This window comes from Ambystoma mexicanum, chromosome 9 (assembly GCF_040938575.1).
Source record: "Ambystoma mexicanum isolate Mex_15411 chromosome 9, UKY_AmexF1_1, whole genome shotgun sequence".
NCBI lineage: Eukaryota > Metazoa > Chordata > Amphibia > Caudata > Ambystomatidae > Ambystoma > Ambystoma mexicanum.
Genome location: NC_090931.1, coordinates 819,382,548 through 819,407,122, shown reverse-complemented (window position 1 = coordinate 819,407,122; position 24,575 = coordinate 819,382,548). Strand labels below are relative to the sequence as shown.

Here is a 24,575-nt window from a genome sequence, read left to right as displayed (position 1 = left end):
TTCATCAGATCTTTCTTGTTCCTCAAAAATTGAGGTCACGGATTTGAAGAACTCCTTCCTAGGTAAAGTCTTAAAAACCTTCTCTGTGGGTGGTATAGGAGGAGTGCTACTGGGTCCTGAATGTAACCCAGGTGCTTTTGCCTTTTCTTTCTCGCTTCCTAGCTGATCTTGTCGAGCTGGAAGTTTCGGCGTCGAGGGCTTCGGCGCAGATGTCGACAAAGGCGTCGACAACTTCGACGTATTATCCGACTTCGACAGCGTCGACTTTGAGGGCATCGAGGCACCCTTCGAGGACTTGCCCTTCGAGGTGTGTTCGGTCTCAGACGGTGTCGGTGACCTCGATCGGTTGACTCGACTGGCTTTTTTCGCTCGACGTCCCTCTGCCGAAATTTTTTTTCTGAAGCAGCTGAGCTGGATGGAATAACATCAAAGACGAGGAATACGATGGAGGACACAATCCACTCGAAATATATATATCTTTAGCATATTAGATACAAACATCAGTTGCAAATTTTGTACAAATAACTCAAAACATTCTTCATTGATTCATAATTCAAATGAATAGTTCAAATTCTAGACTCCTCCACATCCTGTGGGGGTACGTATCTGATCAACCCTTCCATAGATCAACATGTCAATATTTCAAAACGAGGGTTGATCAGATAAGTACCCCCACAAGATGTGGAGGAGTCTAGAATTTGAACTATTCATTTGAATTATGAATCATTGAAGAATGTTTAGTGTTATTTGTACACAATTTGCAACTGTTGTTTGTATCTAATATGCTAAAGATATATATATTTCTGTGTCTTTGTAGAAACTTGATGAAATTTGCTATTGCTCCTGAAGAAGAGTGAAAAACTTGAAACGCGTTGAGCTGTACCATACACATTAATAATATTAAATGCTTTTTTTTAATATAAATTGCTCCTGTGAAATTGTCATTTAAATTTGACCTATGGTGGTTAATCACTATTTGAAAATGCTTTAGAAATTAATAGCAAAATCTTACTATATTGTATAACTATTGATCTGTATTTACAGATATCAGACAGCGTGCAGGGGACGGGAGTTCCCTAAATTGTGGGAACAACCACTTTTTTCCTGTTTTGTATCCAACCTAGATGCCAAGGTTGAGTTTCTTCTCCCCCGCACCTCAAATGACAACCATATTGCTTACATTTTGAAACTACTCTATTAAATAATTAGTCATGATCTTTATCGAATAAAGGTGTGCCCCTGTGTTCTACACATTTCGCTTGGAGTTATTTTATTGGACAGAGCGTTTTGGGTATTAGTACACCATGCTTTATCCTTCTTCCAGGTGTCCGTAGGTGGGGTGGGGGACTCCAGTTCTCTTAGGATAACAGAGTTCTCTGGTACTGGAGCTGGCTTTGTTAATCCCATCATTATAGGTTTCACGTTTAGTTTGTAAGATTTCTAATTTGTATGTATCTGTGATTTTCTGTAGGTTTGCTTTATTGTTTGCTGTTGGGACCTTTTTCCATTGGGCTTCAGCTTTGCTTTTTTCTGCCCGACAGACTGAGTTTAGATGTGAACCAGGAGTTAAGGTGGGCTCTAGGTTTGCCTTCGCACATCTTGATGGGTGCAATATTATCGAAGGCTGAGGTAGTAGTAGAATTATATAGTTCTACTAGTATTGCTGGGTCAGAGGTAGCAGGTGGGGCTTTTGACATAGGGAGGAGGTAGGGTCTTAGATGGTCTGCTGTAATATTACACTTATTCCTGGTGAGGATAGGCAGGGCTAAAAGGTTTGACCTGCATGGTGGGAGGCTGTCTTGGATGGTGAAGGTCAGTAAATGGTGGTCTGTCCATGCATAGGGTTCCATAGAAGTTATAGCTGTCTCACAAATAAGGTTGGCTACCCAGTCAAGGGTTCTACTTTTTATGTGGGTAGGTAGGTCAACTCTTTGCGTGAAGCCTAATTCAGTAAGGGAGTTCAGCAGTGCCAGGGCGTGCTGATCTTTCGGGTCATTGAGACCAAGATTGAAATCTCCTAACACTAGCAATTGTGTAGTAGTTTAGTATTTTCAGATTGAAGTGTTATGATGTCTTCCTTGAATGACCCAATGGGGCCAGGAGGTTTGTAAAGCAAGTGAGTAGTTAGGGTGCAAGAGTTCGTAAGTGAGATTTTCACTGACAGTACTTCGCATGAGGAGACATGGTAATGAGTGGAGACTAAGTCCCAGACTCGATCTGGCAATGAAGGCAATGCCGCCTCCTTTGGAGGATTCTCTGTCAAGTCTCAAGATAGTGTATTTGTTAGGGATAGCCAATGAAAGAGAGGGGCCCGCAGCTGCGTGGAGCCACGTCTTTGTTATGGTTAGGAAGTTCAGTTGTTTAGAGATAATCAGGTCGGCAATGTCAACAGCATGGGCGACCATTTCAGGGGATGCTTTTTTGGATTAGATACGTACCAGGGGCTGGTATGCAGTGAGTAGGCTTTGTTAAATCTTGAACCAAGCCTGTTTCTTGCTGGAATAGAGCAAGGTAAGCTCTGTACAGGATTAGTAACAGCGCTGGATCCATTGGTTCGGGGTAAGGGTGCTGAGGGTCCCAAACGAGGGGGATGCACTTGTTTGTATTCCTGTAGTTAACTTCCAAATGTAATTGGGGCAGGAATTTGGTAGGTCCGATAGTATGGTCCTGAGTCATTGTTCTAAGAGGAGGCAGGAATTTTGTAGGCTTCATCCAGGGGGGGACCAATAGTGGGGGAGGCCATGATAGGCTGTAGGTTCTTAACTGGAGCCCACAACTTGCAAGGCGTAGTTCGATTCTCGTGAGGCAGGGTGACTGCACCAAGAGCAAGAATACTGTTATTTAAGAAGGCTATCAGGAGTCTTAGCAAGCTGTAGATGACTACCTACATGGTTGTGATCTAAATGGGCTACGTGAGGACAATGATGAGGGAGTCAGTAGATGTAAGGTGTTCAAAGGTTTAAGAAAAGGTACCTCAGGGTCAGAGATCTAACACGTGTAAACAATTTTTTAGCAGCCGGTGGAACAGGTTCGAGTAGACTATTAATTATGCACAAAGGTTAGAATGTAGATCAGCGTACTAGCAGGCAAGTACGTTCAAGCAATGTGAAGTAGTGCATTTTGTTAGCCGACAAAGTTAATGCACATATGTGGCTAATGGTTTACCAATGTTATCATATACTCATTAAGCAATGGCACATTAACATTTGAATGCATTAAATCAATGTACAGTGAGGCATTTTGTGAGCAGACAAAGTTAAATGCACATATGTGGCTAGTAGTTTGCCAGTGTTAACACATATTCATTAATCAATATCACTCTGAGAATATTACAAAGTGCGTATCAAGCAATATCAATCAGGGCCAATGTACAGGGTGAAAGAGACAATGTTCTGGAATAATAGTAGAGCTCAGAGTGAGGCTTGATGGTAGGTCTAGTAGGGACGCTCTAGGGTGGACAAAGGATATATACGGAAATGCTTGGGTATGCGAAAAAGGGTTGACCTACCGCATGCCATACCTGAGAAACCATTACCTACGTAATAGGCAAGTGTATTAATGAGGTAAACTATGGGATAAGCAAGACCGAGTTACCAAGGTTCAGTTCTGAGAGGACGTTGTTCACAGGCAGGGAGGGAAGAACATATTGATACGTAGGTGGCAACCCTTGTGTACTGAGCGTAGATAAGATCAGCACATCCAGGATGGTCGGACATTGGTGGGTAGTACAGGTTGTGTGAGCGGCTAGTTGTAAGAGCACAGTTAGACACAGAAGGTTGATCAATCGGAACGTTACAGATGATAAAAGTTCAGCAGTGGTTATACGTGTTCATGTATGAGGGAAATCGAGTAGTCTAACAGAGTCTCGTGTAGATTGCCTACAGATAATATCATGGAAGTTGACACACGAAAGTGTTCGGTTGCCGCTTAATAGCTGATACGTGCTTACCCTCTATGATAGTGGTTCAGCTTGAGGCAGGCACGGGATACGGACGGCACAGAGTATTGTGGAGGTATGGCCATAGCACGGACGGAGCGCAGACAAGGCCTTTTTCTGTGGCCTTTTCTGGCTTCTGCCAGACGGTGGACTGGATTGATTCCTAATACACGCTGGTTGCTAAGCAATGGTTAAAAAACATCTTTGTGGTTCACTAAACACCCCGGCCATTTTAAAATCAGGTGGCAATATGAATCGAAGTGAGCGAGAAAAATTGCCGGATTAAATTAGTGCTTTGTGCTCAAATAAAGATGCTCATGCCTTTGCAGTAGCAGGGGCTCATCGGAAAGTCGATGTGGAAGGTCGTTATTGTTTCAGGCGATAACGTGCATTTATTGTGATGCAAGGGAAGCATGATCTTCCTACTTCGATGAAAGGGAGTGGGAAGGGCTCCTGGCCTCTCCACAACGAAGGTGAATAGGGACGTGGTAATGGGCACCCTCAAAGTCCAGCGACGTCAAGAAGTCTCCTTCCTTCAGATGGCCAAGCACGTGCTGCAACGTGACCATTCTGAACTTTTGGGACTTCAGATATTTGTTGAGACGTTGCAGGTCTAGGATGGGCCTCCAGTCCCCTGTCTTCTTTCAGACAAGAAAGTTCCTGGAATAGACTCCAGAGCTCCGGAGCCGTTGGGGAACTAGGTCAATCGCCCCTTTTCGCAGCATGGCCCGCAGCTGTCCCAGGAGCTGAGGAATGTGCTGCTCCTGACGGGACATCAGAGGGATCCGCGGACACCTGCTTTGAAACTCCACAGTGTGTCCTTGGGCAAGAGCGTCCAGCACCCACCTGTCGGTGGTGATGTTCTTCCACTTGCTGACGAAACTCATCACCCGGCCGCCCAACGGGGTGCACGTGTGGGGGCCTGTTAAGATGGATTTCTGAACTCTGACCTGGTGGGCAGAGGTTTCGAAGGCCAGCCTAGTTTCTTGGAACAGGGTAACCTTCTGGACAAGCCAGACCAATCAAGGTAGCATTGGCAACAGTCAAGACTAGGTCTCAGGAGGGGTGAGGGTGACTGAAAGACCTCACTGATGAGCCCACAGAGTAAAGGACACTTACAAACCACTCCCAGTTAGGTGTATATATATTAAAAATACAAATACATTTATTCAAGGCCTTTGAGTTTCAACACACAGTAATTAGCAACAGTAATACTTTAAATCAATACAATCCTACTACAATACAGATATAGAAGACCAAGTGGCCTAAAGGGTTAAACACACAGAATGGGTCCACAACCTACAAGGCAAGTAAGCAGTGTGAATGATCTTTAGGCAGTTCTGCAAAATTCAATACCTAATTGAAAGGTAGTCCAGTCGCTACGTTGAGAGAAGCCTAGTGCTCAAATGTACTTTCAGGTGCTGGAGCACGCGATAGCGCAGAAAGGCGAAAGCAGGGTCTCTTGTAGGGGCTGTAGTAGCTCAGTAAGTGGGGGAGGTGATGCAGAATAAATTCCCACTATTCGTGGAGGGTCTCCTCCAAAAGGGTAGAACAGGTTCCAGGAGTTGGGAATGGTTCGATAGCTGAGGCTATCTGTAGAAAGGAGAGTAGGCCTCAGGGGACACTCGTGCATAAATGTGGGTGGATGTGCTAGGGGCCACCGGTAAGGGTTGCAAGTACTCACCGACCCCCGGCACACCCCGGAATAAACTTAGTCGAGTCGGCGTCGGTTGCAGGTTCAAATGCGGCAACTGAGCAGCTCTGCAGCTTTCAGCTGCAAAGTTACAGCGTTGATTCCCAAACAGGACAGTTGCGATTACTCCGGTGGATGGATCAGGTCAGTTTCACTGTAGCAGGCTTCAGGGCACAGCAGCAAGGCACCTGCGAAGTTCGTCACACCGCGTGTACTCCGGTTCGGGCGCTCTTTCTTTAATCCAGACCTGGGAATTCCAAGTGTACAAAATTTGGTGTGAGAGTGCCGGGAACACAGAGCTTGCGATGTACCAAATTTCAAGGGTCTCCTCAAACCGGCGGCGGTGTCAGAGGTCCTGAGCAAGCTAGTTATCCCACTGGTTGTTCCAGCAACACTTCCGAGAAGGCTTACTTGCAGGATTTGATGAAGGTGCTGAGAATAGTTGGTTCCACTATTCTAATGGGTCAAAGCGTCTTTGCAGACCTTCTAGTTCGAACAGATGCAGAGGGGTCCAGAGGGACAACAGCGGGCTCAGGGTGCCAAAACTTTCAGTGGGTCACCAGCGGTTCCTCCACTCGGCTTCTTCGTTTCAGGATGCTTGGATCCTATCCTAGGTTCAGTGAGAACTCAACAGTTAGACATGGTATGGGTGTTGGAGCATTCTCTTATCCAGAATCTCCTTCGCGCCATACCAAGAGGACCCAATGGGAGATCTGCTCACTTACAGGCACACCCAAAGGGGACCAATCACAGATCATGGTGGTCCCAGTCATTCACAGCACACCAGACTCTCTGGCACCCAGGATGTGGATTGCAACTAGACAGTCCAGCCCACATCAATGGGGCACACACACAAGGCATGCAGAAGCAGGAAAATGCATGCCGAAATAAGGACTGACACGGGACGGCTCGACCTGGGGAAGATGAAGAGGCAAGATGGGCAAAGGACAGAATAATGAACCTCGTGGCATGGCTATTTTCATGCCAGGCCACCTTTCTGTGCCAACCGTGGTAAACGCGGTTTGCATTGCGAAAAAGGGTTACAAATACATGAAAATATAAGCTGCCACCAGCCCTGTCCAAGGCACATCTGTACTTCTCCTGAAAAATCCTTCGAGGGTGTCTAGGGTGTTTGGAAATGACAGGAGGACCCAAGCGCACTGTACTGTAAGGTACATTGTGCACTAGTAACATGTTGCAGAAAAGTTGCAACATTGCAAAAGACTAAGAGAAACAACGTCTCCCAGTACTGACTGTCTTTAAGGACATGTCCGTTTCCTCATAACAAAGTAAGCAAAAAGACCAGGGGAGTGCAGCTGAAGGCTGTGCTCCTGGCAAAGTCAGACTAGGGTATTTAAGCAGCAGCAAACAGTTGAGGGTACACAACTGGAGGGAAAACTTCACATAAATGGGAACCTTTCCTAACAGGGCGCGACGTCCCAGCCAGTTCAGCTCTGTTTCAGAGCCGGTGTCCTGCCCTGCAGGCGACGACAACGCTGTCCTCTGCTACCGTACGCCTGGGAATGGCCTCTGTGGCGTTACTGGATCTGGAAGGCTGGTGGAACGAAGAGGAGAAACCTTTGGAAGACCTGCTCGACTTTACCCTGGAGGAGTGAAAAGAAGGGCACTGCAATTGGAGATTGCCCAAGAAATGGGCCGTCACCATATCCACCTTGATGGCCTGGAGGGACTCGTTGACTACCTTCCCAAACAAGTTCTCTCTGTCAAAGGGCACATCCAACACCTTTGCCTGGACTTCCTACTGGAAATGTGTGGCCTTCATCCAGCCTTGTGGACAAAGGCAGACACTGTTCCCCATCTGCCGGAACCCCGTGTCAGCGACGCACTGTAATCAGGCGTAACTTCCCCCTCCTGGAAAAGAGCGATTGCCTCCATCCTCTTATCGTCTGGAAGGAACTCCAGAATATGGCCCAGCTTGTACCAGAGCTCCCTGTCGTACCTGGCAGGATCGCCAGTGCGTTGGCTGCCCCGAAAGTGGACGCCGCAGTGTAAATCACCCTGCTTCCCCTCGCTGTCCGGAGAGACCGAAGAGGATGAGGACGGGTTAGACGACCGCTTCCTAGCGGCTGCCGATACCACCGAATACAGCAATGGTTGCGACCTCAGGCATTTGAGTGCAAATTCTGTCACCCGATACTTCTCCAGGTTTAGCTGCAGCCGTGTAAGGGTTCTTCATGAGGGCTAGGCCCTCTTTGCACACATCGTCTAGAAGTGGCACCGCCATGATTGGCTTCCTCCTGGCCTTGCGCATCTGGTACAAGAAACCCTCTTTCCTGGTCTCTTCAGGCACAAGCTGAAAAAGCCTGGAGGCTCTGGTGATTATGGAGTGCAACAAGCCCACCTCATTCAGTGGGGATGGCTGTAGGCAAATGCAGAGACTCGCCATGACGATATCCTTGTTGTCCGTATTCGTGGCCATATCCGTCCCCGTATCTGGGTCTACTGGGGGAGATGGGGACTGGCGCGGGTGTGGAGGCTGAAATGGGGGCGTCGGATAACCCTTATTCTTCTTTTTTGGAGGCTGAACAGTGCCTGGGGGACCACTGGCACTGGGCCCAGTGGCAAACTCTTCTGGATCTCTGATAACGTATGAAGGATTGACAGAATGACCAGCACCACTACCCTGGGCTGAGCTGGCGGGATCGGAAAACTAGGCTCTCCCTGGACCCTATGCAAGGACTCCTGGTCCTCGTCGTCTGTGGACGAGACCTCCATGGATTAAGCCATTGCCTGGGAGGTTTGTTGGAGCCTCCTCAATCCCCCTTTTTCCCCCCTGTGAGGGATGAACCGGCGTGCCAGCAGCCAAAGTCACTGCGGCGGTCTCACGCCTAGGGTCAAGGATACTTTCTGTGCCGGGGGAGCTACACTCACAGGGTCAGCTCCCTTAGCCGTCGAGGGAGTAGCTGCCACCAACACTATCGTCGACGAAATCTTAGCCTGCACCGATTGTGCCTTCTTTGGCAGTTCGGCCTTCTTCTTCTCCTCCATCTACGGCTTCTCAGACTTCTCCCACAGTTTAGCTCCTTTTTGAGGAGGAGCATGACTGTCAGTTGGTAATGGAGGCAGAGGATAATGTTGATCACGTTGTTAGGGAGAATTCTCATAAATGGTTAATTTCCCTTACCTACTTAGTCCCTCAGCAGCTTTGCTGGATTTCTAGGATTTATTTTCTTTACCTGGTAAGAGTGTGAGCCTTTTTTTCCCACTCTTACATGTGTTTTGCAATGTGTATGTCTACGTTTTGTGTGATCTTGGGCACTGGAGCCTCACCGACTCCATGGCACCATATATTTTAATGTGTGTTACCCAGCACCTTCAGTGCAGTGACACAGAGTTGTCTCTGAGACTTCTCACCAACTCCATTTTCTGGGACTGACTACTGTCCCCCAGAAAAGGGTAAAGTTGCTATTAACTTTACTTTAGTCACTTTAAACCACAGACCCAGTACACCCCATCTTTCATGGGAGTACTCATCCCTTTTTGTCTGTGTCTCTTGGAGCATTGTTTCGCTCCTTTCACATTAAGACTTGGTTGGTGGCAGTGGTATCTACCCTAACTTTTCTACCGCGATTATCTAATATAAACGTGGTATTGCTTTAGGCTCTTATATTAGCCTCGAACATAAACTCGCTTGACCAAATACATTTTATTACAGTTCCGGCTGGGTTTATTTGCCATTTCTTTTTGTAAATGTCTTTCTCGTGTTTTACTCTGCGCGCCATACCTGGTTTGGTCCCTTTGTTCATTGCCTTTTCGCGGGCTTCCACACAGAAGCCCTCCTTTAGGCGCCTGAGAGTCTGGGTAGGCAGGATGTGAGGGAGGGGCTAGGGGGACCCCTGCCATGGGTTCCCTTGGCAACCCAAGTTGCACTCCTGTTTGATTGGCTGGGTGACTGTCCTTGCCAGGACAGCCACCCTGCTGTGTGATTGACAGCCAGGCTGTATGAATGGGGGGAAAACTGCATAAAAAGCAGGTCTCTGGGATTGGAAAGGCAGAGTCGCCACTGGAACGAAAGAACCAACGAGGAATTGACGGAAGAGGACCCCTACCACGACCGAACCGCCCGGTGAAGCCAAGCTGCAGGTCTGAATCTTCAGAATCCGACGACAGAGAAGATCCTCCAGGAAACTTCTTCCCTTGAGCTGGTGGGACCAACCAGTTCGCCCAAACTGCATGCCAGGACCCCTCTGCTGATCGAATTTGCTGTACAGAGCTACAGTGGGCCGGATAGCCAGGAAGGTCGGACCCTTCTTGGGTTTTAAGGAGCACACCTTTCATTTCGTTGCTTTGCTCTGCTGCTGGTTTCTTCCCTGGGTAGTGCAGGACCCTCCAGTCTTCCTACTTCTGATCAGTCCGACAGTCGCTTCAGGAACTGTGAGCCTGCAGGAACTACCAGGAACGTTTGCCTCAGCTACAGCTCCCTCTCCGTTTTAAGGTACTGTGCAAATCCGGTTGTTCATTTCGTTTCAGCCGCGGTCAAAGTCTTTGAAATCGTTCTCCAATCCGAGGGCTTGTCCTTATTTTCTCTTTTCTACCAACCAACCTCGTCTGGAAACCGTGCCACAAACTTTACCGCAAACTACCCTGAACTGTATTATCTTGAGCAAAAGACTTTTGACCTATTGACTTTGGCCATAAGCCTTTTCTATCCGATTTTAGCATTGTAGTCTCTCTTGTTCGAGTGCCCTGATGTCATGCACAACATCCGTGCCCCCACTAGGACCCCCACCGCATCCTCTGTTCCACACATACTCCCCCGTTAGATCCCCCTTTAGTATACCTGCACCCACCAGTATTAGAGCACCTGCAGCATGGGGATCGCATGGACAGATTATGACCCGAGGAGGCGGCCGTGTGCAGTCTCGTGGGTTTCTTTCTGCACTGGCAATTGCTGCGGCGAGTGCGGTCAGGCAGAGTCAGGCTATCACATCGATTTCCTGGTCACATGATGCTTTCCCGGTAACATGATCCTGCTCGCGTTCACGTGACAAGGAAGCGGGTGATATAAAAGCAACGTCCTCGCAATCACTTGTTGCTTCACAGCTGTTTCACGACTCTGTTTGGCGTTTTGGCTTCGATCAGGATCTATACTACTCGACTTCAGGAACTACGGACTTTGGATTACGGACTGCTTTTCAGATACTCCCTGGCATTGGCGCTTTTCTCTGTGATTACCGGGCTCTTCGAGCTCGGAACTTCATAATGGACCTCTTTTTGCTTACCCTTGGAATACTACGAATTTACCAAAATCCACGTCTTGGATTCATTGGTTGTCAGGACTAATCAGGTGTGTTGCAGCTGGCGGTCCCTCTCCAGCTTACCGGCAACTGAGAAGAACTGTTCATGCGACCTCCCCGCAGCACCTTCCCTGGTCCTGTGTGGTTAGCAGTGTCTGTGCTTGTTTGTGCTAATCCCCATTTCCTTTACAGTGGCTCTGGGGTATCGATGTCGCCAGGTTCCGGCAATCCAACATCCACACCTGTGGCTTCAAGGACCGCAGAGAGAGTATATTTAATTCTCCCTGTGGGGTACTTGGGGACGGAGGCCCCTATACTCTGCACGACTATCAAGTCTCGACACCTGAGTATTTACCTGTTGGTGTAATTCAATTTCAGTTAACTTTGTCCTTCCCTCCCTTTTTATTTGCTGGAGTGCCATTTTGCTCACACTTCATTTTGTGAACTTAACTTGTCTGGAACTTATTGGGAGTTGTGTGGTGTATTAAGAATGTGATTTCTAAACTGCTTAGAATAGTGAAATGTTATACAACTGAAGTGTGAAATGAATGAATATTCTTTTACTTGAAAACCTTGAGTCAGTGTTTGCCTGAATCATAGTAATTGCTGTCCTTTGTGTAACTATGTGATTCTGCTCACTTACTCTTGAGATAAGTCTGGCCGCTCCACTACTGCTACCATTTTAACTGTGTAGTACAGGCTTGTACCAAAGGTGAAATTGTACTGTCACTTGTAGTCTTAATTGTGTGTGGTATTCCTAAAGGGTTCTGCATATAATTTTGCCTAAAACTGGTGTACAGCGGTGAGGATAAAGTAGTATAGTAATTACAATTAGAGTGCTGCTATTACTTGGATTAACTAACCACAAGGCTAACATCACTAAAAAGCAATATTAATCATGTCTGATATGGAAAGCCACAGTCAGGAGACCCTCCTGAGTTACACTGCTGATTATTTAAGAAACATGTGTAAAGAAAGAAAACTCTCTGCCAAAGGCAAACAGTCTGAATTGATTGAAACATTGTTAAAGAGTCCAAGTCTAGGGAGTGGGTCTGAAATTTCTGACTCCTTAGCAAATGTGGAAAGTATTGAGGATGATAATGTATCTGTTACTGATGAATTGGAAGAAGTAGATGTGCCTCCTAATGTAGGTCTCTCTGCTCCCGTGCCTGCTCAGCAACCTCAACCCTTTTCCAATGGGACCCCCACAGGTCCTACACTCAGTCCTGAATTCATTGCCAAGAGAAAATGAGGCTTGAACTGGAATTCAAACTTTTAAATGCTCAAACGGAACAAAAACATCAATAACTGAAACTCAGAGAAATGGAGTTGAATCATGAACTAGACATGAAAAGATTGTCTATTGAAAATGCTTCTTTCTCAGAGTCTTCTAGGTCTTCCAGTCCCAAGACACCCTGTATGCCTAAGGAAATGGTGGGTATGTATGAGGTTAAGCTTGATATTTTGGATTGGTTGCAATGTTTGAATATAACCATAGTATTCAAGGTCTCACAGGGAATCAGTTGCTTCCCTGGCTCTTCTCTAGGCTACCCACTGTTGCATCTGATGTTGTGATAGAGGTGGATGGGATGGAATATGAGTGTGTGAAGCTAGCTTTAATTGCTTGATTTGGGAAGACCCATTCCCAGTACCTTAAGAGGTTTAGGACCCTCAAAAAGCAAGATGGTACCCCTTGGGCTACCCTGGGTATATGACTGTTTGAAAAACGTAAATGGTTGGGTTAAGGGTTACAGAGCAAACACTTATGAAGGAATGAGAAATCTTGTTATGTTGGAGTCTATTCTTGATGTCTGCTCTCCTGAGCTCAGACAGCACTTAGCAGATTTTAAGGAGATAGATCCAACGATGCGAACTAAGATTCTGGGGCTACTCAGAAAAAGGATGAGGGGAAACAGCCAAAGAAAGACAACAAAGAGAATTCTAATACCTCCAATCCAAAAGAGGGACACAAACAACAACATAAGGGTAAACCACAAGGGAAACCAAATCAGGCTAGTGCACCATCTCGACCCAAAACAGATGGAGGTCAGAACAAACCCCCATTCATCAAACATTTGGGAAATGTTATGTTTGTGGGTCAACTGACCATGTGAAAGAGGATCCCAGATGTAAGGGTAAACCTTCAGGGGTCCACACTGTCTCCTTAGCCTTCTCCTCAGAGGAAGAAGTACCTATGGCAAGTGGAAACTTTCACCTGCTAGCTGATTAACACATGAGAGTCTCAGCTAGTGTTTCTTTAGTGTCCCTGGGCTTGTGGGAACAACAGAATGAATTTAGATGTCTATAATTCCATCCCAGATAATACTAAAGAGTATTATAAAGATAGTGTTCTTGCGAATGGTCAGGAAACCCCCCTGCAATCACAGACACTGGATCCAGCATAACTGTGGTTGATGAATCGTTTTTCAAGGTGGAGGATGTTGCTAGGGCACCCAAACACCTCACCAAGTTAGCTGGAGGCCCTCTGCAAATGCTTCCCCAGTTACCTGCTCTCATGCAATGTAATGATATGACTGTCAAAATACATGTTAGTGTGCAGAGTGAAGTGCCTGGGAGAGTCCTGTTGGGTAATGACTTAAAAACTCTTGGAGTTGTGTCAAGCACCCCCAGGCCTCCCAGTAAGAGGAAACAGGAGCTCACTGGGTCTGCAAGGGAGAGAGGCTTGAGAGGCTCTCCAGAGGAGTTGATAGAGGAAACTATCACTCTCACTCCACAGAAGTTGCTATTTCTAAGAAGACAGAGGCAAAGGGGAAGACAGAGGCAAAGGGGAAACCAGAGACCTCCAGGAATAAGACAGACAGCACCCCTGTGCTACCAACAAGGACATCACCAAGATTGTCCAAAGTCACATCTGTGACTTCTCCACCTGCTGAAGCAGAGTGTGAGGTGCAACCTTGTGTGGTTGAGCCAGCATCTGCTGAGTCAGATCTGGAAGAAGACACTGTCTTAGTTGGAGATCTTGACCCTGTTGACCATCCAAAGTGGCAGTCTTTACTGGCAAAATGTGGACCCAACCGGGCAGACTTTAGCAAAGGACAGAGAGAGTGTCCTACTCTTGAAGGTCTTCAACAACAGGCTGCTAACCAACTTGATGGGCAAGAAGTTGGGAAGCACAGGTTAAGCTGGGAAGATGGCCTCTTCTACAGTGAACCAACTGAGTCAATCCCTGGGGACTGCAAAAGAATTGTAGTGCCCCTTGCTAACAGACTCCAGTTCCTACAGTTAGCCTATGAGATACCTTTGGCTGGTCAGTTGAGTTTCAAGAAGACCAAGGAAAGGCTCTCTCTCTACTTCTAGTGGCCTAAGATGGGTTCAGAAGTTGACAAATTCTGTAGGAGCTGTCACACTTGCCAAACCTCTAGCAAGAGTGGAGCCAAGAATGTGGCACCCCTGGTTCCTCTGCCAGTGGTGGGAGTTCCTTTTGAGAGGGTGGGCATTGACATTGTCGGTCCCCTTTGCCCTCCCACATCTTCAGGGAACAGGTTTATTCTGGTTGTAGTAGACCATGCTACAAGATACCCAGAAGCCATACCTATGGGAACCGTTATGGCTCAGGCTGTGGCTAAGGCTCTACTTGGTATTTATACCAGAGTATGGTTTCCTAGGGAAGTGATATCCAACAGGGGATCCAATTTTATGTCCCAATACATGCAAGCCATGTGGAAAAACTGTGGCGTCACTTACAAGTTCTCTACAGCCTACCATCCACAGACAAATGGACTGGTAGATGGGTTTAATCGTACTATGAAGAGCATGACAGGTGCTTTAGAGGAACCCCTTAAGAAAAAGTGGGACCTTCTATTGCCATGCCTTCTCTTTGCATATAGGGAGGTCCCTCAGGAGGGAGTTGGTTACAGTCCCTTTGAACTTCTCTATAGCCATCCAGTCAGAGGTCCATTGGCCCTGATCAAGGAGGGGTTGGAGAGTGCTCCTTCCCCCAAGCCAGTCAAGAGTGACTGACTATGTGCTAGGTCTCCGGAGGAGAATGTCAAACAAAATGGCAGAAGCAAGTGATACCTTAAAAGCAGGTCAGGCTCTGGTCAAACACTGGCATGACCAGAAGGCCTAAACCAAATCAAAAGGAGGACTATTTTTAGGGTAATGCAACTGTGTGTTGCCCAATTTCGTTTTCACACTAATAATAACAACACAGTCCTATCGATTATAGAGGGTTTGACACAGAAAAGCCAATATGCCTAATTGCGCTTTCCGAATAGTCTCTTGATGCACTTGTGTTGTGCTAAAAGACACATGCTCCACTACTTTGGCTTTGGCATGTGTTGGCTGTCCCCCAGATGAAGATAAACATTAATTTTATTGGATTTTCTCTGGGTAGGCAGGTGCAAATACAAGTTAGTTAAAATTGTGAAGAGTTTTCTTCAACGACAGTCTCTCTTGAGGTCGGTCACCTCGGATTGAGAAGGGGTCCCTGAATGCTTTTAACAGGGTAGCAACAAGTAACCGGAGTGGGAGGGGCCAGAATGTTCCGGGAGACAGGTGGGATTTCACTCGTAATAGCCTTTATCTAAACTACATGAGAATGCCAACTACACAGACGTGGTATCGGGCCGTCTCACCGTTTTTGATTAAGCCACCAGATCACACGGAGCGGGTATCGGGCCGTCTCACCGTTTTTGATTAAGCCACCAGATCACACGGAGCGGGGAGAGGACGTTAAGATACGCAGACAGTGCTGCCCCATGAGACTAACAGCAGGCACACATGTAGATGCCCTGCACAAGCCCTGATGAATGTGGCCCACTCATTTGCACCACAGAAACCGGTCGGCTAAGAGAACGACTCTAACCTAGTGCATAACACGTATCGCACAGGTCGAGTTCGTTCAATCTGAGGCTACCCTGTTAAAAGCATTCAGGGACCCCTTCTCAATCCGAGGTGACCGACCTCAAGAGAGACTGTCGTTGAAGAAAACTCTTCACAATTTTAACTAACTTGTATTTGCACCTGCCTACCCAGAGAAAATCCAATAAAATTAATGTTTATCTTCATCTGGGGGACAGCCAACACATGCCAAAGCCAAAGTAGTGGAGCATGTGTCTTTTAGCACAACACAAGTGCATCAAGAGACTATTCGGAAAGCGCAATTAGGCATATTGGCTTTTCTGTGTCAAACCCTCTATAATCGATAGGACTGTGTTGTTATTATTAGTGTGAAAACGAAATTGGGCAACACACAGTTGCATTACCCTAAAAATAGTCCTCCTTTTGATTTGGTTTAGTTCTTCTTACAGCCACGGGCTGTGGACTAGAGCTTGAAGGATTCAAGCACCCACACCATTTTGCCTGTTTTTTGTTTAGCAAACATACCAAGACACCTGACCCACACCTCACCGCAGCACAACGATGGCTGAAGCGAGATGCCTAGCCTTCGCCGAAGAACTGGTAGACACTATACTGGCAACTCCTTCAATCCTGGGAGATGAAATATCCCTTCCCATACCAGGGATGGTAAATAATGAATGGAACGAGCTGGAGGTCCTAAAAAAACAGCTGATCAGAACCGAATTGCACGGGGCAATAATGACTGAGTACCTACGAGCCCATGCAGCTCCCTTAGGATTGATCATACGGATAGAACCCAGAATCTTCCTGGATCACTTAGAGTTCAGGAAGGACTGGAGTTACATCTCCAATAAATGCACCAGGGACTAGCTGATACTAATCATCAGCACAGCCAAATCAGTGTCCGAAAAATTAATGAAGGAGATAGAAGAAAAACAAGAGAGCCTCAAATCATCAAACGTCCTTGCCCAATATAAGAAAAGCTTGGAGGACTTAGAGGCCACAATAAAAGAATTTAGAGACTTCAATCTTAACAAGAAAGTCACCAAACTTAAGAAAGATCTGGCAGCCTACACACAAGAGAAAATCTATCCTTATATCACAGATGCATACTACGAAGACCAGAGCGCTAACAATACCTCTACGCCGGGCCAACAAGTAAATCAACATAACAGAAAAAGAATTCAAAACAACCGAGCAAGACAAAATCAATGGACATTCTCAAGTGGAAGCTCAGCGAGTGGTTCCAACACCTCAGGATCGAATAGCTCACTGGGGGGAACAGCCCCAAACAATAATGGTCCATCGAGACCTTTTTTTCCAAGAGGGCAAGGAAAAGTAAAAAACAGAGGGAGAGGCAATTGGCAACCGCAAGTGCAATGGCAGAACCCTTCCACTCGAGTCACCCGCAGCAAAGGACGCGGCCAAGGACAAGCACTAGCACTGAACGAATGAACCACCAACTCGCTAGATGGTCACAGGACAACACAACTCGAACAGAAAGCCTAGTGATGAACCTCTCTCAATATAACCTGTCTCCTGAAGAAGAAGCTCTACTTGAAAAAGGACTTTCATTTATACCCACAGCCGAACATGACCCATTCCAAACCAGGATTGAAATTGCACAACTTATCAGAAAAATCAGATTGAAACAATATTTTGGGCAAATGACACCCTCGGAAGAAAAGAAGGCCACCACCCTGAGAGGGAAATCTACATTCTACCCCCCTCCCAATGCTATTACACCAGAATCCATTACGTTTGAAAAAGCGCTCCTTAAGAAATTGGAGGAACTGGAACGAGAGATCATGCCAGGATTCAAGAACTTCTCCAAGAAAAATAGACAGGCACTCCAATCTTTATCCAACAATTTTGCCATTACCATAAAACCAGCCGACAAAGGGGGCGCCACGGTAATAATGGACACCACGGCATACCACCACATGGTGATGGAGCTCCTTCAAGACCCTGTGAGCTACAGACAACTTGGTATGGACCCCACTGAAGCTATCAGACAGCTGATAGTACCAATTCTCGAAGAAGCACATTCTGAGGAACTCATCAGCAACAAAGAATATGAATTCCTCAATCCGAAATACCCCAAAAAACCGGCCTTCTATGCCCTCCCCAAAGTGCATAAAGGAAGGAATCCACCACCCGGCAGACCCATAGTATCTGGGATAGGCTCAATCCTTGAACCTTTGTCACAATTTGTAGACTACTTTTTGAAACCTGAAGTTACTAAGATGCGTTCATATCTGAAGGATACTACAGCTGTGTTAGAACTCATTAAGGACCGCCCGTTTGATCCCACACTGAACATTTTGGTAACACTTGACATCGAATCACTCTACACGAAGATTCCACAAATGCCCACACTCAGAGTCATCGACAAAATATTACGGGAAAGAGACCCTCCGATGACGACCCCAGTCTCCCTGGTGATGCAACTGGCAGAAATTGCCCTAACAAAAAACTTCTTCATCTACGAGAACTCGTTCTATGAACAAATCTCCGGGACAGCAATGGGAGCCACTTTTGCCCCGAGTCTCGCGAACCTCTATGTAGCAAACTTTGAAGAAGCAATCATCTACAATCCAACCAATCCGTGGCTACCCAATTTGGACCTTTGGGCCAGATACATTGACGATGTGTTATTAATCTTTAAAGGTACTGAACCAGAACTTGCAACGTTCATGAAATGGCTCAACGGACAGAATCCTTTTCTCAAATTCTCAGAGACACATAGCACGGAATCTGTACATTTCCTAGATCTCACTTTGGAGATACGGAATGCAACCATCTTCAGCACAGTATTTAATAAACCCACGGACAGAAACTCACTTCTTACATATGGAAGTTTCCATCCCACTAGTCTCAGAAGGAATCTACCATTTGGACAATTCCTTAGGTACCGGAGAAACTGCTCTACACGAACAGATTACATCCGACAATCAGCAAGTCTCGCAGCCAAACTCCGTAACAGGGGATACCCTAAACGAATGATCAAACAGGCACGAAAACGAGCCAGTAACATCCCACGAGAAGTCACTTTGGAACATCATGCTAAGTCCAATGAAGTTGAGAACACTATAACTGCAGTAATGAGCTTCTCCCCGATTGCCAACAAAATCAAAAAAGAGATCGTGAAACTATGGCCAATTTTGAATGTGGGCCAGCATAGTATCGATACCCCAAGGTTTGCATTCAAAAGAAGGAAGAATCTACGTGACGCCTTGGTACATTCATATAGAGAAAAAGAACACAGATTGAATACACTGTGGGGGCAGAACCCAGCGACGGGCCACACTCCCTGTGGCACATGTAATGCCTGCTCAAGTACCAAGAGAACCACCTCCATTAACATAGGGTGGCATTACCCGTGGATCCAGAAAACACTAACTGCAACAGTTGCAACGTGATTTATATGATCACATGCCCATGTGACAAACGCTACATAGGCATGACAACACGCCCTATAAAAACACGCCTTGCAGAACATAGATCCTGTATCCGCACTAAGAAGATCACGGCACCCATGGTAGAACACTTTCTAGCTGCTAAACACACTCCGGCAGACTTCACATGGACAATAATTGAAAAAGTGTCTATCCCCACAAGAGGCGGGAATCTACAGAATCTACTGTTCAAACGTGAACAACTCTGGATCTTCCGTCTCAAAACAGATAAAGACGGACTAAATGAAGCAACTAGTTGGCAAACTCTGGCCACGTTATGAATCAAAGTGCCAAACTGTTCTGTTTAAACTAATTTTCATTGTGACTGATTGACTTCGATGTACTCTGGACTGGTGCTACTGACTGTGCCCGTGATGAGTGCTGTATGTATGAATGGCTGCAGAGGATGGTACATGCAGGCACCAGCAGCAAGACTCATGATGCAAATCGGGGATTTTTCCCACTCATAACTTGTGTTGTTAAGTCCCTGGGGACCCGCGGTCCGCGGTGCCTGACCTGGCGATGGCCGCAACCTCCCTCTGTGGACGGCCATCCCAGAGTCAGGCACGCGTGATCATGTGACCGCGCGCCTACCCATGGCAACATAAATAGTGGAGTCACACGGCCCGCGAAGACTCAACCCTCTCGCGCACGGCTCGTGAATTGGACTGAACTCTGCTCAGAGGTAAGCCCCTTGTGGCCCATCTGGGTTAGCCACTCCCTCTCCCACTGATGTCACGCCTTTGTGGGCATCCGGGATGTACTGTAGTTTGTTAGACATATGTTTGCTAAATGTGTAGCGACAACGCCGAGCGCGTGTCGCACTAGACAGGAAAACTACTCAATTTGGTTAGAAGAATAAGTAACGTTTCGTACTGACTTTTTTCCGATCCGATGTACTCAGACATCAAATTAGACAATAATAATTGTTGTCCTTTGGCCCCCAGGTATCGGGCCGTCTCACCGTTTTTGATTAAGCCACCAGATCACACGGAGCGGGTAAGTCTTCCTTTTCCCCCTCCTGACACACCAGTGCAATGTCTTCCAATAGCTTGAATTGACAGCATGTGATATTCACCGCTGCTCTCCCTTTCTCTCTCTCCCCCTCCCCTCCTGTCACCCCTACAGGGAGAGGACGTTAAGATACGCAGACAGTGCTGCCCCATGAGACTAACAGCAGGCACACATGTAGATGCCCTGCACAAGCCCTGATGAATGTGGCCCACTCATTTGCACCACAGAAACCGGTCGGCTAAGAGAACGACTCTAACCTAGTGCATAACACGTATCGCACAGGTCGAGTTCGTTCAATCTGAGGCTACCCTGTTAAAAGCATTCAGGGACCCCTTCTCAATCCGAGGTGACCGACCTCAAGAGAGACTGTCGTTGAAGAAAACTCTTCACAATTTTAACTAACTTGTATTTGCACCTGCCTACCCAGAGAAAATCCAATAAAATTAATGTTTATCTTCATCTGGGGGACAGCCAACACATGCCAAAGCCAAAGTAGTGGAGCATGTGTCTTTTAGCACAACACAAGTGCATCAAGAGACTATTCGGAAAGCGCAATTAGGCATATTGGCTTTTCTGTGTCAAACCCTCTATAATCGATAGGACTGTGTTGTTATTATTAGTGTGAAAATGACCAGAAGGCCAACATGGTTAAGTTTACTCAAGACCAGCTGGTATTAGTTAGGGTGCCAACAAGGGAGAGGGCCTTGCAGGATAAATGGATAGGGCCCTTCAAGGATGTGAGCAAACTTGGAGAGGTGAACTATTTGGTGGACTTAGGCAGACCCAAGGAGGTTCCCAGAGTCTTTCACACCAACCGTTTAAAGGCTAATGTCTCAAGACCAGAAGTGGGAGCTTTGCTTCTAGCTTCAGCTCAAGAGGAAGAGGAGAGTGAACTTCTACCTGACTTCCTCAGAGGACAACCTTTAGATGAACAGATAGAAGGAGTTAATCTCTCTTCTCAGCTGACTTCTGAACAACAGGAGGAGTGCAAAGTTCTGTTGAATCAGTTTGCCTCCCTGTTTTCACTATCACCAGGTTTGACCCCTTGAGGCCAGCATGATATTCTCACTGGTGACTGTTTACCTGTGAAAAGCAGAGGTTACAGAATGTCAGAGCATGTGAGATCCCACATCAAAGGAGAGGTCAACAAGATGCTTGATCTCGGGGTTATAGAGCCATCTACAAGTTCATGGTCTAGTCAAGTTGTTCTAGTACCAAAGGCAGGATCCAAGGAGTTGAGATTCTGTGTGGACTATAGAGCTCTAAATGCAGTCACTAAGACTGATGCCCATCCTTTGCCAAGGACAGATGAACTGGTGGATAGACTTGGTTCAGCCAAGTACCTCAGTACATTTGATCTAACCTCAGGCTATTGGCAAATAGCACTGACAGACCATGCCAAGGAGAAAACTGCATTTTCTACCCCAGCAGGCCTCTACCAGTTTAAGGTTATGCCTTTCGGACTAAGGAATTCACCTGCTACATTTCAAAGGATGGTTAATCAGGTTCTGAATGGGATGAAGGACTTGTGCATCGCATACTTGGATGACAGTGCAGTGTTCAGCCCTACATGGAAAGCAAATATTGACCACCTGGGATATATTTTGCAGGCTTTTGAGCAGGCCCGTCTGACCATAAAGGCAGGTAAGTGTCAAATTAGTCAGAGTAAAGTGGTCTACCTTGGTTATGAGGTAGGAGGAGGTGAAATAAGGTCATTGCCTAGCAAAGTACAAGCTGTACAAAACTGGGCCACCCCTACTACTCAGACCCAAGTGAGAGCTTTCTTAGGTCTCACTGGGTACTACAGGAATTTCATAGAGAACTATGGACCCATAGCTTCTCCCTTGAATGTAATCTCCTCTCCAAAATTCCCCAAAAAGGTTCCTTTGGAATGAGGAGTGCACTCAAGCCTTTGAAACCCTGAAGAAAGCCCTTTGTCAAGCTCCAGTCCTAAGAGCTCCTGATTATCACCAACCCTTCATTGTGCAGACAGATGCCTCCAATAGAGGTATAGGTGCAGTCCTTAGTCAATTGGATGAGAAAGGTACACCCCATTTGCTTCATCAGTAGGAGACTGAAGGAACCAGAGACAAGATGGGCAACCATGAAGCGCAAATGTTTTGCCATTGTGTGGAGTTTGAAGAAGTTTAGACCATACATGTATCGATCTACTTTTGTGATTCATACTGACCACCAACCCTTGAGATGGTTAATGCAAATGAAAGGGGAAAACCCTAAACTTCTAACATGGTCAATCTGCCTGCAAGGGTTTGATTTTACCACTGAGCACAGAGCAGGATGTCACCACCAGAATGCTGATGTTCTCGCTAGGATGTTTATAACCGACTAGAGGTAGAGATTCATCCAGGGGTGGATTAAATCCTCCAGTCCCTTACTCTGGGGGTGGGGAGGGGCGAGTGTTGGGGAGAATTCTCATAAATGGTTAATTTCCCTTACCTACGTATTCCCTCAGCAGCTTTGCTGGATTTCTAGGATTTATTTTCTTCACCTGGTAAGAGTGTGAGCCTTTTTTCCCCACTCTTATTTGTGTTTTGCTATGTGTATTTCTACTTTTTGTGTGATCTTGGGCACTGGAGCCTCACCTACTCCATGGCAGCATATATTTTCATGTGTGTTACACAGCACCTTCAGTGCAGTGACACAGGGTTGTCTGAGACTTCCCACCGACTCCATTTTCTGGGGCAGACTACTGTCCCCCAGAAAAGGGTAAAGTTGTCATTAACTATACTTTAATCACTTTAAACCACAGCCCCAGTATACCCCATTTTACATGGAGTGTTGGAAAGGGTTAACTCTTATCCCTTTTTGGCTGCGTCTCTTGGAGCATTTGTTTTGCTCCCTTTACATTAAGACTTGGCTGGTGGCAGTGGTATCTACCCTAACTTTTCTACCGCGATTATCTTATATAAACGTGGTATTGTTTTAGGCTATTATATTAGCCTCGAACATAAACCCACTTGACTTTCTCGTGTTTTACTCTGAGCGCCATACCAGGTTTGGTCCCTTTGTTCATCGCCTTTTCGCAGGCTTCCACACAGAAGCCCTCCTTTAGGCGCCTGAGAGTCTGGGTAGGCAGGATGTGAGGGAGGGGTTTTAGGACCCCTGCCATGGGTTCCCTTGGCAACCCAAGTTGCACTCCTGTTTGATTGGCTGGGTGACTGTCCTTGCCAGGACAGCCACCCTGCTGTGTGATTGACAGCCAGGTTGTATGAATGGGGGGAAAACTGCATAAAAAGCAGGTCTCTGGGACTGGAAAGGCAGAGTCACCACTGGAACAAAAGAACCAATGAGGAACTGATGGAAGAGGACCCCTACCACGACTGAACCGCCCGGTGAAGCCCTGCTGCAGATCCGAATCTTCAGAATCCGACGACAGAAGATCCTCCAGGAAACTTCTTCCCTTGAGCTGGTGGGACCAACCAGTTAACCCAAACTGCAAACCAGGACCCCTCCTCTGGTCGAATTTGCTGTACAGAGCTACAGTGGGCCGGATAGCCAGAAAGGTCGGATCCTGCTTGGGTTTTAAAGAGCGCACCTTTTATTCATTGCTTTGCTCTGCTGCTGGTTTCTTCCCTGGGTAATGCAGGACCCTCCAGTCTTCCTACTTCAGATCAGTCCGGCAGTCGCTTCAGGAACTGTGAGCCTGCAGGAACTACCAGGAACGTCTGCCTCAGCTACAGCTCCCTCTCCGTTTTAAGGTACTGTGCAAATCCGGTTGTTCGTTTCGTTCAGCCGCGGTCAAAGTGTTTGAAATCTTTCTCCAATCCGAGGGCTTGTCCTTCTCTTCTCTTTGAACTATCTTTTCTACCAACCAACCTCGGCCGGAAACCGTGCCACTAACTTTACCACGAACTACCCTGAACTGTATTATCTTGAGCAAAAGACTTTTGACATATTGACTTTGGCCCTAAACCTTTCCTATCTGATTTTAGCATTGTAGTCTCTCTTGTTCGAGTGCCCCGAGTACTTACCTGTTGGTGTAATTCAATTTCAGTTAACTTTGTCTTTCCCTCCCTTTTTAATTGCTGGAGTGCCATTTTGCTCACACTTCATTTTGTGAACTTAACTTGCCTGGAACTTATTGGGAGTTGTGTGGTGTATTAAGAGTGTGATTTCTAAACTGCTTAGAATAGTGAAATGTTATACAACTGAAGCGTGAAATAAATGCATATTGTTTTACTTGAAAACCTTGAGTCAGTGTTTGCCTGAATCATAGTAATTGCTGTCCTTTGTGTAACTATTTGATACTGCTCACTTACTCTTGAGATAAGTCGGGCTGCCCCGCTACTGCTACCACTTTAACTGTGTAGTACAGTATTGTACCAAAGGTGAAATTGTACTGTCAATTGTAGTCTTAATTGTGTGTGGTG

The 24,575-nt window shown here is 46.5% G+C and overlaps 1 protein-coding gene across 7 annotated transcripts in view; it reads right to left on the bottom strand.

Moving 5' to 3' along the window:
• The window catches only part of ARMC8 (armadillo repeat containing 8), a 1,620,024-nt gene that overhangs the window by 803,706 nt on the left and 791,743 nt on the right, over positions 1-24,575 (bottom strand). The window lies entirely within an intron of this gene.